Source organism: Polypterus senegalus, chromosome 12, assembly GCF_016835505.1.
Source record: "Polypterus senegalus isolate Bchr_013 chromosome 12, ASM1683550v1, whole genome shotgun sequence".
Lineage (NCBI taxonomy): Eukaryota > Metazoa > Chordata > Cladistia > Polypteriformes > Polypteridae > Polypterus > Polypterus senegalus.
The window spans coordinates 25,004,981-25,019,351 of NC_053165.1; the positions used below are offsets into that span (position 1 = coordinate 25,004,981).

Below are 14,371 nucleotides of genomic sequence, written 5' to 3' on the forward strand. Positions count from 1 at the left end.
CCATAGCACAGCATTGGACTCCACCGTAGCCTGATGTGAATATGGAGTCATTTTCATGGTGCCATAAAACATGTACGATTTTGGAAACATCTCCAATCGGCGTATAGACACTTCTATCTTCTGTCTGTTCGCAAATGTTTTCCCATATGAAATTTATGTTAATTAATTATGATAGATTTATTTATTAATTAGTAATATGACAATTGAATATTGCATTGTCATCAAGAGCAAGTAAGTGTGCCAAATTTCAGCTCGATTGGACCTTGGGAAGTGGGTTAAATTTCGATTACAAGATTTGTAGCATACATACAAACAGGTGAAGTTAATATAAGCGTGGTAATAATAATAATAAAATAATAATAACGATAATAATAATAATAACAAACAGGTGAAGTTAATATAAGCGTGGTAATAATAATAATAATAATAATAATAATAATAATAATAATAATAAGCGTGGTAATAAGCATGGTAATAATAATAAAATAATAATAATAACTCATGTTACTTATGTTGCATAAAGCACATATCAGCTATCCAGTTCTGTGCTCAAAACATGCAAAACTTATATTTAACAATATTATAGCCAAGGAAAACATGTATTTCCAGAAATATCAGCACATATAAACAGGAAGCTAAAGCTTCATAAGATAACCCTTATGGATTGGAGACAGGACCCTTGAACAATGAATGAGAGGTGAATATTCAATTTAAAACATTATTTTTTTTTTCTTTTCTGTCAGTACATAGCATATGAGGTAAGTAACTATTGTTTTTATTTTTGGGAGGCGCATTCCTTTAACACTTCTATATGTCTTTAGGTTTCATATTTCTCTCTTTCACATAAACCTGGACTACAATGACAGTGATAGCACATTATAAAATGTTTTGGGAAAAATCTGAGTGATTTAGGGGTTGAATTACAGAACCTCAACTGTTTTCCTCAGCTTTATTTCTCTCCATCTATTTGTCCATCATCAAATTCCTTTGAACTAGCTCTGGGTCAAAGTGGCCAGAATCTTTTCAGGTAGCATTGGGCACTAGGTCGGAACCAGACCAAGGCTAAATTCTAAAATGGACCTGCTTGTGCTTTAAGTAGTGCGGAAACAACTTTCATTCCAAGGGATAACTTACAGTAGGTGGTCATGAGATGCCTGCCAGTACTGAATGCAAAACTGCATCCAAAGGTGGACAAGATAGCAATTCATTACAAAACACATTTGTATCACCTATTTAGGTAAGCCGCTGAATGATGCCACCTCTGCATCATATTAAATCACAGTCCAGACTCATTTCATGTGTATGTGTAGCTCCTAGCTGGTGTAATGAGCAAACCATCTCCATTTGAACTTCTGACTCCCTCAATGTGTTTAAGAGGCATTTGAAGACTTTCTTGTTTGGTGAATTTCTCTATTACTGATATTAGCTGTTAGGTTTTTATTATGGGAAAGGCACCAAATGAATTAAATGTATTATTATTATTATTATCATTATTATTATTATTATTATTTGTCAGGGATGCCAGGGGCGACAACCTGGCCGGGAAGCCATGAAGGACCGGAAGAGGGCGTGCACCCACCTGGGATCACGTGGGGGCTGCCATCCTGGTTGCTTTGGGGGCCACGGGTTGAGGGCTTGGAAGCCCAATCCTGTAGGGGCCCGTGGTCACCGCCAGGGGGCGCCCTGATGCCTATGGAGCCCTGGACACACCAGGAAGTGCTGGGGGGAAGAGAAGCAGGGATACCCATAGTGCTTCCGGGAGTACAGCCGGCATTTCCGCCACACTGGGGCGTGTCGCCGGGTGATTGCCGGGGAGCACCTGGACCACATCCGGGTGTGGATAAAAGGGGCTGGAGTCGGGTGGAAGCAGGACGAAGCAGAAGAGAGTGAGGAGGCGGCCCGTAGAAGAAGGCATTGTGTGGCCAGGACTTTGTGGGGGTTTGTGTGCACTTGTAAATATTGTAAATAGTAATTGTAAATAAACGTGTGGTCTTGGAAAAACAACATGTCTGCCTGTCTGTGCTCGGGTAACGTTCACATCTTATTATTATTATTATTATTATTATTATTATTATTATTATTATTATCTAGGGATTGTAACTTGTTCATATTTTGTTCTGAACTCTTCACTTGTGATGTTCAATTTTGTAACATCTGTTCCCAAAGATCATCCAGACTGATGTTCACTCGATCATGTTGACTTCTTTTGTAATTCACTTTGAAAAAAAGTACTGTATGTGCTAAGAAAATAAATGTAAATATAATATTGGATAAAAAAAACAGACTACCTGGAGAAACCTTTGTATACACAGGTTGGGGATTATAAGTAGTCTCTGTCCAGTCCTTCCACACCTCACCCTTTAAAGAACAACAAGATCACAGGTCTCCTGACTTAGAACCACAAGCTGCCCCACACACACTTATTCAGTTGTCAATCTGCACCCTTGGCAACTATCTGCTTTCTCCTTCTCTCTGTTAGGTGAATGATTACTTTAATTAACATTATATTTCCTGATAAGTTCAAATCAGGTTTTAGAACAAATCACAGTACAGAAACTGGTCAAAGTAGTAAATGATTTGCAGGTTTATGCAGACAGAGGCTTTATATCTGTTCATTTTTCTTAGACTTGAGTGTAGCATTTGACACCATAGACCAAAATATTCTTATAAATCACCTTAGACAATGTGTGGGCATCTCTAGCAGCATCTTAAATTGGTATCAGCCTTATTGAGCAGGTATAAAATCCTTTGTTAGTTATGATGATTGTACTTTGGAGACCCGTAATATTAAATATGGTATAGCACAAAGATCTATTCTGGGTCCGCTGCTCTTTTCAATCTACATGCTTCTTTTACTACTAATGGTTTATAAATCTTGCTCTGTACTATATTTTGGAATGCCTGTACCGCTAAACTGCAAGTTGTAACCTTAGATCTTCGAATCGAGGTCTGCTTAAAATTCCAAGAGCCAAGATTAAAAGAAGTGGTGATGCTACCTTTTGCTGTTATGCGCCTAAAATCTGGAATACTTTACCAATAGAAATTCTCTAGGCTAATACTGTGGAACATTTTAAAAACTGCTAAAACCGCATTATTTAAAAATGGCTTTTCATATCTACATTTTAGTTCTCTTCTCTTCTGTCTCTTCCGGTTCTTCCGTGCCTGCAGTCTGCACCACCACCACCTGATCAAGACACCATGCAGTCCCCTGTGATGTCAGAAGGAAGGCGTTTTTCTCAACTGTCCACAAGACCAACTTCGTCAAATCCTATCATGTGAAGCCTGAAAACTATGAGGAGTGATTTAAGAACATTTATCTTAGTTATAATGCCCAGAGGGGGCTGGGTGGTGAAGGAATAAAAGAGTGCTTTGTTGTGTGTTTTATTTGGTATATTTGTGCTTGGGACTGTGTTGGGCCTGTGGGGATTACGGGGAAGACGTGCTCCACAGGTGAAGAAAAATAAATAGTTTATTTATTTTATTTGTGCCTCCATGTCCAGTCTGGGTTAAGTCGGGCACCTATATAGCGCCTTTTCACAATATCTACAATGAGGCAAAGCATTCACAAATGATATGTAAAGTATGCTTGTAGGAGTGATGACTTCAGTGAGTTAAGACAAAGTGACCACACACGAGGAAGGCCAAAAGTTCAGCAAAGGTCTCTTGGCACTGAGTAAGAAAACCAAATTACTCATCATCTTACCACTGACTCATTCTCTCAGCATTGGGTTTATCATTGGGTACAAACTGGCAAAGTGGTAGCATTTGGCTCCTAAATGATAACTGATGGCCAACAAACCAGAGGAAAATGAGACTTTGAGGAATGTACCTGAAATATTCAATAAAAATGTGAACACAGGTATTATAGTATGTGGTAGATCCTCAATGTGTTGTCATATATATTATATTATATTATATTATATTATATTATATTATATTATATTATATTATATTATATGTACAGGAGATACTTTAACCTTTTCAACTGACAGACTTCAGGTAAAAGGCTTAATCCTGAAAGGCAAAGCAGAATTCAGAATATTTTTCTTAGTTAGAAAGTAATAATTTAGTAATATTCTGAGAACTTGTGCACCCTGATAGCAGAAAGAAAGTCGGGTGTGTGCACTTATTTAGGCGAGATGGTAACTGACTTTTATTTGACCCTTTTCAAAAAGAGTTTTTCTCTCTGTTTAGTTGCCGCTTTGTTGGATAAAACTGAGCTTGTGGTTCAGCTACTGCTTTTTTGATACTTTTGGAAATAGCTCACCTCAGTGTCAACAATGAACACTTTGAGAGGAGCTGTGGTTACTTAAATGGAAATTGCCATTTGCTGCTTTATAGCTACTGGACTCTTGGAAAAGATCCCCCTCTCTCTCTGGTAAGAAATCTTTCTTTACAATTTTCGATTAAGAAAATCTGTAATTAGGGGACTAAACCACCTGGAGCATCTTGCTGATATAAAGACTGCATGAACCCTACCAGGTTGTATAATTCTTTGTGCTGCTTATACTGTATTAAACTGCTGTTGGTTATTATGCCAATAAATATTTTTAAGTGAAAGCTTAACACAATACCATTTGCTGATTGATTACTAGCAAGCTGATAGCTAGATTTATCATTTGTTATCTGTTATCTAACTACGATCCCTTTAGAGCACAAAGGGTGCTCTTGTGAAACCCAAAACTGAGTTGAAGTAGAAAACTGAAGGTAAAAGACAGCCCCAGTCAGTGAAGCAGTCAGCTGTAGAGGTTACTTGTTTTTTTTTTTGTTTTTTTTTCCATGTCTTAAGTGACCTTATAATACAATAGTATTATATTATATTATATTATATTATATTATATTATATTATATTATATTATATTATATTATATTATATTATATAGCAGTAGTAGTACTAATATGTATACAGAGAGCAGTGGAACTCTTACTTGCAGGTCCAAGTAAGAGGCAGGGTCGCTAGCATATGTTAGGCAGGAAAATGGACTATAAGGATGCATGTAATGCTCCTTTAGAACTCTTCAGGACAAAATACCCAGCTACTGGTAGGAATGCCTGACCCACTACTTGTGAAACCAAAGAGGGAAAAGCCAGAGTTGGCAGTTGGCTTCAAAGAGGAACATATGGGCCCTGCTCTCATTTAGATAGTATGGGCATCTGATGTGCTGTCTTGGAAACCTGCTCCATGACGATCAGTGTAAAGCTCACATGTGTAGCTAAATGTGGAATCATTAGATGTGACATTAGCCTGGTGTCCTCGGAACAAATGAAAAGTCACTCCTGACTTGGATAGTGATTCTATTACTTGACCTGAAGTCAACTCTGGAAGGGGTTTAAAGAACCCTTCAAAGCAGGGCCACATAAATGCAGAGATAGGAAGTGAACTCTCAGCTGATGGGAGGAAGAAAGGCCAGAATCGAGTTTGTTTGCTTTGATGTAGTAGGAAACTGGGCAAACCACCTCAAAAGGTAGACGGGGTTCAAAACCTGTTTGGGAACATCCAAAGAGGCATTATATTTTGTTGTGCTGTTTTTGCTTATTTTATAATTTATGTATTCATGTTTGTGTATCCCTCTATGTAGTTATTTTTGTAGTAACTTTTACATTTAGCCTTCTGTATATTCTTATGGGTGTGGAAGACTTCCATAAGTGCTTCCTTTGTACACTATCTGATATGCAGTATTCAAATTCCATTTTTTCTCTCTATGTTTTTCTTTCTCCTCCTGGGTGTTCTGTCAGTTTATCCTGTATCACATCTTACCTCCCTCTGTTCAGCGTGCCTATAGGCCTCCTGCTCTCCTTAACAAGCAGCCAGGTCTCACAAGTCCAAAGTCAATTTCTGTAGTGGAATTCTGCTGAAATTATTTTAATTGATTAAAATCCCCAACTCAGATGCCATTAGGGTTAAAACTTGTAGCATACCACCAATAAAAGAAAGTTTACCATGCCCTATCTAACATGTACACTTGAAGGAGATCTGCGTTACCTGCTTGAATACGCATCAATAAAAACAGAATGTAAATATATATTTCAAACACACCAACTCTGGGCCTCAAACTTTGAAGATGCAAACAGTACAAGTATTTAGTTTATGTTTAAAAGTGACAATTATAGTTTTGTAAAAGAAAGCAGATTTCATGATTTTTTTAATATTTTCAACATTTATAGGGTTTTCATTGGGGGGGAGGGGTCATTTGGGTTTTCCTGCCACAAGAGGCATTAAACTCATTTAAACACAAGTGGGCATGTGAGTATGACTTGCAATAGACTGGCGACCAGTCCAGGATTGGTTCTTCCCTTCTGCCAGACAAACAAATTTAAAAGCATTGTCTGTCACTGTCACTGTTAAAAATAAAGCTGCCAATGGAATTCTTCGGGGTGATGCCATAGAAGAACCATTTTGGCTCAAAAAAGAACCATCCATAAGAAGAATACAAAAAGAATCTTTATAAAAATCTGTGCCTGATGTTTATAAATACTCATTAATGGATGGCAACAGATTTATGAAATACCAGTGGGTTCTTGCTATATACAGTTACACAGGCTAAGTTCAGATTTTCTTGATCTGTCAATGCACTGAGGTTGCCTGCTATACATGAAAGATTTCTTATTTTTCCATACATTAGCCCAAAGAACCAGTTTCTGTTTAAAGAACCTTTCGCAAAAACAAATTAAATGGGTTTTTCTCAATCAACGGGGCTGCAAGGAACTACAGTAACACAACTCAGTAAAGTGCCATGTGTTTTTCAGTGTGTAGGGAAAAACAGTACAAGAGCATTTGGATAAGAGGCAATCATTTTATCCAGAGCAGTAATAGGACTTGGAGGCTGTCACTGACACCAAACATAATGGAAACAGAATCACCCTGATGAAATTGGGATTTCTAAACTATTCCTGTATATATTATTACCTGCAAATATTAAAACTGGGATTTATGCAGGATTCTGCTCATATAGTTACACATGCAATGGCAAATGCACACAATGGTGCCTGTTTCTCTAAACACTGGGCCGCACAGTCTATGGAGCAGTAGCACTGCTGCCTCAAGATTCCGGTCACTCTGTGAAATGTATACATTACTCTGATGTCCGGATGTGATATCCACCCCATTCCTCTGAAAGGCAGCTTAATTTAAAGGGCCACTACAAATCTGTGAGTTAACGCTTTCGGACCTTTGCTGCTTTCGAGGGGCTATGATCCACTGCGACGTTGTGAAAAACATTTATGAAACCACACGGCGCAAATTTATTTTTTGTTGTGTCTTACACAAATATCACTGTCACAGAAAATGTTATAAAAACAACAAATGTGATATAAAATCATCACTTTATAATAAGCACAACCAGAAACCTACACAATTTTTTTTTAAGTTAAGCCACCTTTATTTTATTATATCGTTTTTTGTAGTTAACACCAAAAACAGCAAACTTTACAAAGCGTGCAAGATTAAACAATCGCCACCTAGTGCACATTTGATTTACATAATGAGAAATATAGCACATATACTCGAATAGGTGAAGACTATACAATAACTGAACATTCAAGCGTCTTACTTTTCGAGTACACACTCCGTATTCAACAGTAGGGATGCTGTGCAATGGATTGCTTTAAAATCTGCATTCTGAGCTGTAATTAACGAAGCTCTGTAAACATGTAGGATGACATAACGCAGAACATTATGGGAATGTAAGACTTGCACTTGAAGCGATACAATGTTATATAGCCTTCCGTTGCCATGCAGACTGCGATCCCCTGGAGCGCCAACCTCTGTTCTGAATGCCTGCGCCCTTGTGCTTCCCTGTCTGTTTGCCTCCGACTCTGCCAGATCGCTCGAATCCCTCCACACCCCCGACGCTGGTTGGACGGCGCGACTGCCACATTACGAGCTCGGGCGCTCCTCTCAGGGTCCCCGTCTCACATATTTATAGTGCGTCGTCCTCTCCGGAAAGCACACTTGGCGAACAGCAAAGGAGAGCGTCAGGGGGAACTCAGGTGACAGACGACGTGAGGACTGATACAGGTGAGAGTCCATAGGGGCATAAGGACAGGGTGGTAAACTTGAGAGTCTGAATTTGTAATAGGACAGACGCGGGTGCCCATCACTGGTAGAGGGGGGCAACATGCCAGAGTATAAGGAAGGACGTAGATCAGAAATTAAGGTAGTCAGAACATTTAGAAAACCAACAGGCTGACCATTCGCGAACTAAGTGACATTTGGGTGCAACTCGAGCATTTAGTTTATGGAGACCTATATGTTGATGATGCTGGTCGACTGTATTGGACAAATTCGCACACACTCCGGGGTCCGGAAAATGACTTTTCAATTCACCGGCAAAATGCCAATGAATCTTTCATTGCTGTCAGACTCAGCTGGTGGGCAAACCATTTGTTGCCACGCCGAGACTGTACGCCAAACTTAAGTATAAATAACGGACTGGAAACCACTGCAATATTGCGATCTTAAAATTCCGTTCCTCCTAAGAAGTAGGACGAGGTTGTGTGCAGTTAAATATTTTGTTCTTTCTGTTGCCTACCAAGCTAAGATCTGTCCGTTAAGGCACGGTTACCGAACGCTCATTTGGCTTTTCGTGTGACCTTCTGTCAATATTGTCTCAAAAGATAAGGTCAGCAGTTGTCTGTCAGTATAAGAGCAGCACCTTTATATAATCACGTGTACTTCATTATAGCCGCGCGGCTACACATTTTTGTCTGAACGAGGGCATCTCGCTCTCTAGCACACAACTATGAGCACATAGCGGAATTACTATCTGTTGTTCTGTTAATTACGCTTTGGCCACTTCGGTTTCCCAACGATTGCAGATAACACAGTTTTCAACAAGCGGTTGAAGTTGACGAAAAGACTTTGGCTTACACAACTATACTTCAGAGGATAGAAAAGTTCAGTCACCTGTCAGTCGCATCCACGGTAAGCGTAAGATTTCCTGCAGTTCTACAATATGCCAAATTATGATTTTTGTTATTTCTATATCCCAAGAATATTGTTTTAACTGTCATACCTCGCCTCAATCCATATTTTAAGCATTTTGTTCACAGAGGCTGTGGCACCTCATGTTGCATGATTCTTTACAAGTATTCTAAACTATTCTGTATTTGATGGGCGACGCGTAGTAATGAGACCAGGTTGCGCGTGGAGTTTGCATGTTCTCTCCGTGTCAGCGAGAGATTCATCCGGATGCTCCGGTTTCCTCCCACAGCCCAAAGATATGCAGGCTAGGGGAATGGCGAACTCAAATTGTCCCGTGTGTGTTTGTCATAAGATGGACTGGCGTTCAGTCCAGGGTTTGTTCCCACCTTATACCTTACCCTGTGCTAACTGGGACAGACTCCAGCACACCCCGCGACCCTGTTCAGGACTACGCAGGTTTGAAAGTGATTGGCTATTCTGCACTTGGAGAAGGCTGACGCTGTCTTTTTAACTTCTGCTTCTTGATATTTACATTGCGGAACCCTTAATAAGGTCGATATCACCTCAACCTACTGAATGAGGAGATTCGGAAAATGCACGAACAAATGAATGACTATAGATGGACGCTTACACGTTAACAGCCCTGCCTAGTCACTATCAGTGTGGAATTCCCAAATTATCCCTGTGTATACGTGAGGTTTCCTCGGGTTAACCCTGGTTTTCCTCTCTCATATCTTAAAGACGTGCGTGTTTGGAAAATCGGCCACTGTAAATTGGCTCAGTATGAATCAATCTGAGTTCGTGGATGTGTGTACTCTGCAAAGTGCCCGGTCTATTGCCATTTTCTTCCTTGCGCCCCACGCTGACAGGACCTGCTCCGACCCCTTGCGACCATAGACAATATTTAGAGGATGTAGAAAATGAACATATTCATACAATCGTGTACATGCCAATCAAACGCAAATGTGCCTATATGTTTTATTTTCCTCAAAGCTAAATTGAAATAAAACAAAAAAGTTGTTGCCAATCAATCAACCTAGCACGCGGACCGTGAGTAAAATATGCTCAGTAAAGTGGGACTTGCGTGCTTCTCCAAAGAGTTGCATGTGAATATGAATGCGTGCCTAGAATCTATAAAGCACTGGCACCCCGTCCAGAACTGCTTTCTGCCTTGGGCTCAGTGCTGCCGGAAGAGGCTCCAGCCCCCCAACGACGACGAAGATATGTTTAACTGTAAATTCTCACTTGATTGGAAAGTGTCGTTATATGACGTTATTATTATAAAGTTACGTTCTGAGGAAACGTGTTTTAAGCATTAATAATGTCTTGATCTCTGTTGTTTTTCAGTAATAAAGATTAGCACAGAAAATAAGGTGGTTTGTTGTAATCAATAGTAATTAATCCATCCGTTTTAATACAGTGTATTGGGAAAGCCAAAGTCTGGCTTGGCAGCAGTTGTGATGGAAGCTTCATTGAATGTAACTCCAGCCAATTTAGGGATTCTAGTCATTTCAAACGTCTGAATTTGCAGATAGTTGTTAAAAAAATGAACTGGGGAGCTGTAAAATCCTATAACTGAGCGTCACAGCCCGTGTAACTGCCGTGTGCAATAACTCCACTTATAATGAAGCTATGGTGCATGGCGTAAACGTAAAATCAGGTACACTCTTAAGGAACCTTTACTTATTTAGATCCGTAACTTCATGAGTGACCAGCAATAAACGATAACAAATCTGTGAAATACCAATGGGATCCTCATTTTGAAAGGATTGCTGAAGGTAAATCACATAGGCTAAGTTCAGGATTTCCAGGTCTGTCAGTATGTATAGGTTCAATGTTTCTTCTTTTCGCATAAACCTTTTCAAAGCTCAAAGCACCCATTTCATATATGCAACACACCGTTCCCTGAAGTTCTTTGTCAGGTAATGGATCAACCACACAACCAAGTAGAGTGCCATTTCAGAAGTGATTTTAAGAGTATTGAGGAAAAATGGTTCATAACAACGCAATCCGTTCTACATGCCTACATGGATTCACAATCCACATATGTCTTTGGGTGTCCTGAGACACACCATGCTAACCACTGCACCACCCTGCAACTCAGTATTAGAAAAAAATAACCCTAAAATAAAATATCTTTTGGAGAAGACAACATTCTTCTTCTCCACTGCACTATTTTTCATGATCAATAAACACTTCATCCCTGGTGGGAGGTAATTGCATTGGAATCTTAAGACATTTAGGCTTCACCAGTAACGTGCGTCTTCATTGTATACCTGCAACGTATTTATTTATTCCCGCGACACAATTAAAAGATTATTATTTAGCATTCGTTATTACTATTACCATGTATTCCCTGACACGATTACAATGCATTAATAAATATAGTAATAATCATGTTATTTTACACCGTAACGTGAAATTGTTAAATGTATTAATAAAAAATAATAATTACAAAAATCTTACAATATGTTACACTGTATTCAGTGAACTGGGAAATTCTTTTAATGTTATCAACCAATATCTGTTTTTTCACAGTTTTACACGGTGGCGCAGTGGGTCGCGTTGACATTTCACAACAGTTCAGTGCCCTGGATTCAAATCCTGTGCATGATTGTAATATCATATTCTCTGTAAAGTTCACAGGCTGTCCATGTCTGTGAAGGATTTTTTATTCGGATCCTGTTTTTTTACTCCGACATCGCTAAAGACATCTTGATTAGGTTGATTGATTGACAATTCCAAGTGCAGGTGTGTTTGCGTACCGGAGTGGGTTCTTTGTTGAAGTGCCGCCTTCCGCACACAGCTACAATGGTTTAAGCAAATGTTTAGACTATTGTACATTTTTACAACCACTTAAATATTCCAGACTTTCTGCATTCTTAAACATAAAAGTTATTTGTTGGGTTGCGTGGTTCCTTTATAGCACCCTTGCTAGACAAAGCACCATTTAATCCTGAAAGGGGTTCTTTGCATATGAAATTAGCCATTTGTACTTTGAAAAACTTTGTAATATGTATAAAAAACTGAAATCTTTAATTTACGGTAAACTACTTAAAAGGATACTTTAAGAAAACCTGAACTTAGTCTGTGTTACTGGATTTGTACAGCACGAATCCTCTTAAAATCATGACCCGTTGGCATTTCACTAATCTGTTACAATCTATTGATGGTACTGTATGGAGCCTGTTACAGATCTAAAAAAATGAAAGGTTCTTTCTGGAACTTTCATGTGGATGGGTCTTTTGGCATTGCTCTGAAGAACCACTCAGGCACCTTTATTTTTAAGCGCGTACGAAAAGTTTGCTGTTCCTGCTACGTTTACAATTGTGCCACTCCGTCCAACCTAGGCTGGTGTGCTTCATTTACCCACTCCCGAAATGTAAGTCTTCATATATGTTAACAAAAAATGTAAAATCGTGTAACATGTTTAAATTTAGACTAAAGGATTCTGCTAGAACACAGCCACAGAATCCATTTGTTATCAGTACTTTACATTGACCTTACTCCAGTTCATCCCTCTTTTTCGAACGATCCAGTAGATAAGCAGTGCATCTACTAAAGTGTTAAAGTTTATGAATTAGTATTCTAAAGAACAGTAAGAATGCTGATTCATATTAAGTTAAAGAGTTTTCTCGCAAAGGGAGAAATAATTCACAGAAAATGCAATACACGCATAGCTCGATTTGGGAACTAAAAAAAAGAAGCCACAATGATCGTTTCCCAGGAAACACGCTTTTCATAGATATGCTTAGGTTTCAAACGTTGCTAAGGTTCAGGCGGAGTTCACTTTTCGCCCTTTAATAGCAATAATGAAAGTTACAGAGCCTTCATTTCTTCTCCATTAATAAACCTTTTATTGGACATGTTGGGTACCAACTCACTTCATTTGGAATGGTTTAACTGAGACAGAAGCGATGACCGAGTAAGACTGGCCAGTGTAAGAATGTTGTCAAACGTATAAAACGTTCTGTAGAAATAATATATAAGATTAAATCGGCAAGGTGGCGCTGTTGCTGACGCCGCTACTTCAGGGATTGGAGTGTTCTGGATTGGAACCAAACATTTTACACCAAATATTTGATCATTATTGTATGCGTGAATCATTTCTGTTCAATGTAGACTTCAGGCTATAGCGAAATACAATTCAGAAAAGGAGGATAGCCTATTGTTGTGCTTTACTATCATCCGGTTGCTATAGTTTTCGACTAAAGCTTGCTGTCTGCGTAGTCATTATATATAAAGGCACCTCCGTATCGGAGTACATTTTTCCCAATAAGAAGAATGCTTTCGGATAGGGAGTAAGGGTGTCGCACTGCTTTTATAAAACCGACAAGTATCATAAAAAAATACAACATGAATGGGTGTTTAGATAATCTTTCAGAAAATGCAGAAACGACTTTATGTGAAAGTAAGAAATGCATTTATTGATTTGACATTCTTGAATACTGCACTTTACTTTGACAAACCACTGTTTGAAACATCTCTCAAAGTAATTACAGTATATCCATCCATCCATCCATCCATCTTCCTAACCTGATAATCCAGGGCAGGGTCGCGGGGTATAGTTGGCGCCCATCCCATTAATCATCGGGCGCAAGGCAAGAATAATCTCTGGACATCACAGGGTGAGCGCACATTACGACAATTTTAACAAAAATCCACGAAGAATTCTGATTTTCAGAATCGGTTGAGGTGTTGCGCAAGAGATGTGTTAAGGTGTAAGCAACGTATGTGACAGTGAAGCGACTGACGGTTAGAGCCACAATAGCTATGCGTTGTAAATGCGCTGTGCGTTGCCTTTCATTATTTTGTCTCTGCGTGTCTGTAGCCGGTATACAACATCACGATCAACATGCATAAGTCGAATGTTAGTATTATTCATCCGTTTCCTGTGTCCACTTAACGAGTTTTTGATCGGCCATAGTTCATCACACGTGTAGTCACCGATAAGGGCAAACAATTTAATATTTCACACGAGCCTTAGGGATTTATTAACTTTTACTGACTGAGGCATATATATTACCTAGAGATGATATTTGCCTCAGCTGAATTTAACGCCGAACGGGACTGGGTTTCAGGTGTGGGCGGGGTTACATGCCAGAATATTAACAAGAGGGCATTCCGGTATGGTACAGTGCACTTATAAATACTGGTTCTGTATTGGCACTTAAGTGGGTTTCTTCGTTACTCGTTTAGCCATTGTTTCCCAAACAACAATTGTATTATGTAAAGGGTTCTTCGTAGATTGGTTCTTTGGGTACAGAAAAGGCATTAGAAAAAGGCACAAAAACGGAAATCTTTAACCTACCTAAAATATACAAACAGATCAAGAAAATCTAAACTTTGCGTGTGCGAGTGTATGCAATGACATCACATACTCATGGTCATTTATGGAAATTATTACAGATCTCACAGAATAATTGTTCTTTCTGGAACTTCCATGTG

At 39.0% G+C, this 14,371-nt stretch overlaps 1 protein-coding gene across 1 annotated transcript in view; it reads left to right on the forward strand.

The window, feature by feature from the left end:
* The first annotated feature begins 7,691 nt into the window (after nt 1-7,691).
* nos1 (nitric oxide synthase 1 (neuronal)) overlaps nt 7,692-14,371 on the forward strand; it is a 71,860-nt gene continuing 65,180 nt past the window's right edge. Inside the window, exon 1 of the mRNA XM_039771422.1 lies at nt 7,692-8,017. The gene's annotated coding sequence lies outside the window, so the exon portion shown is untranslated. The remainder of the gene's footprint in view (nt 8,018-14,371) is intronic.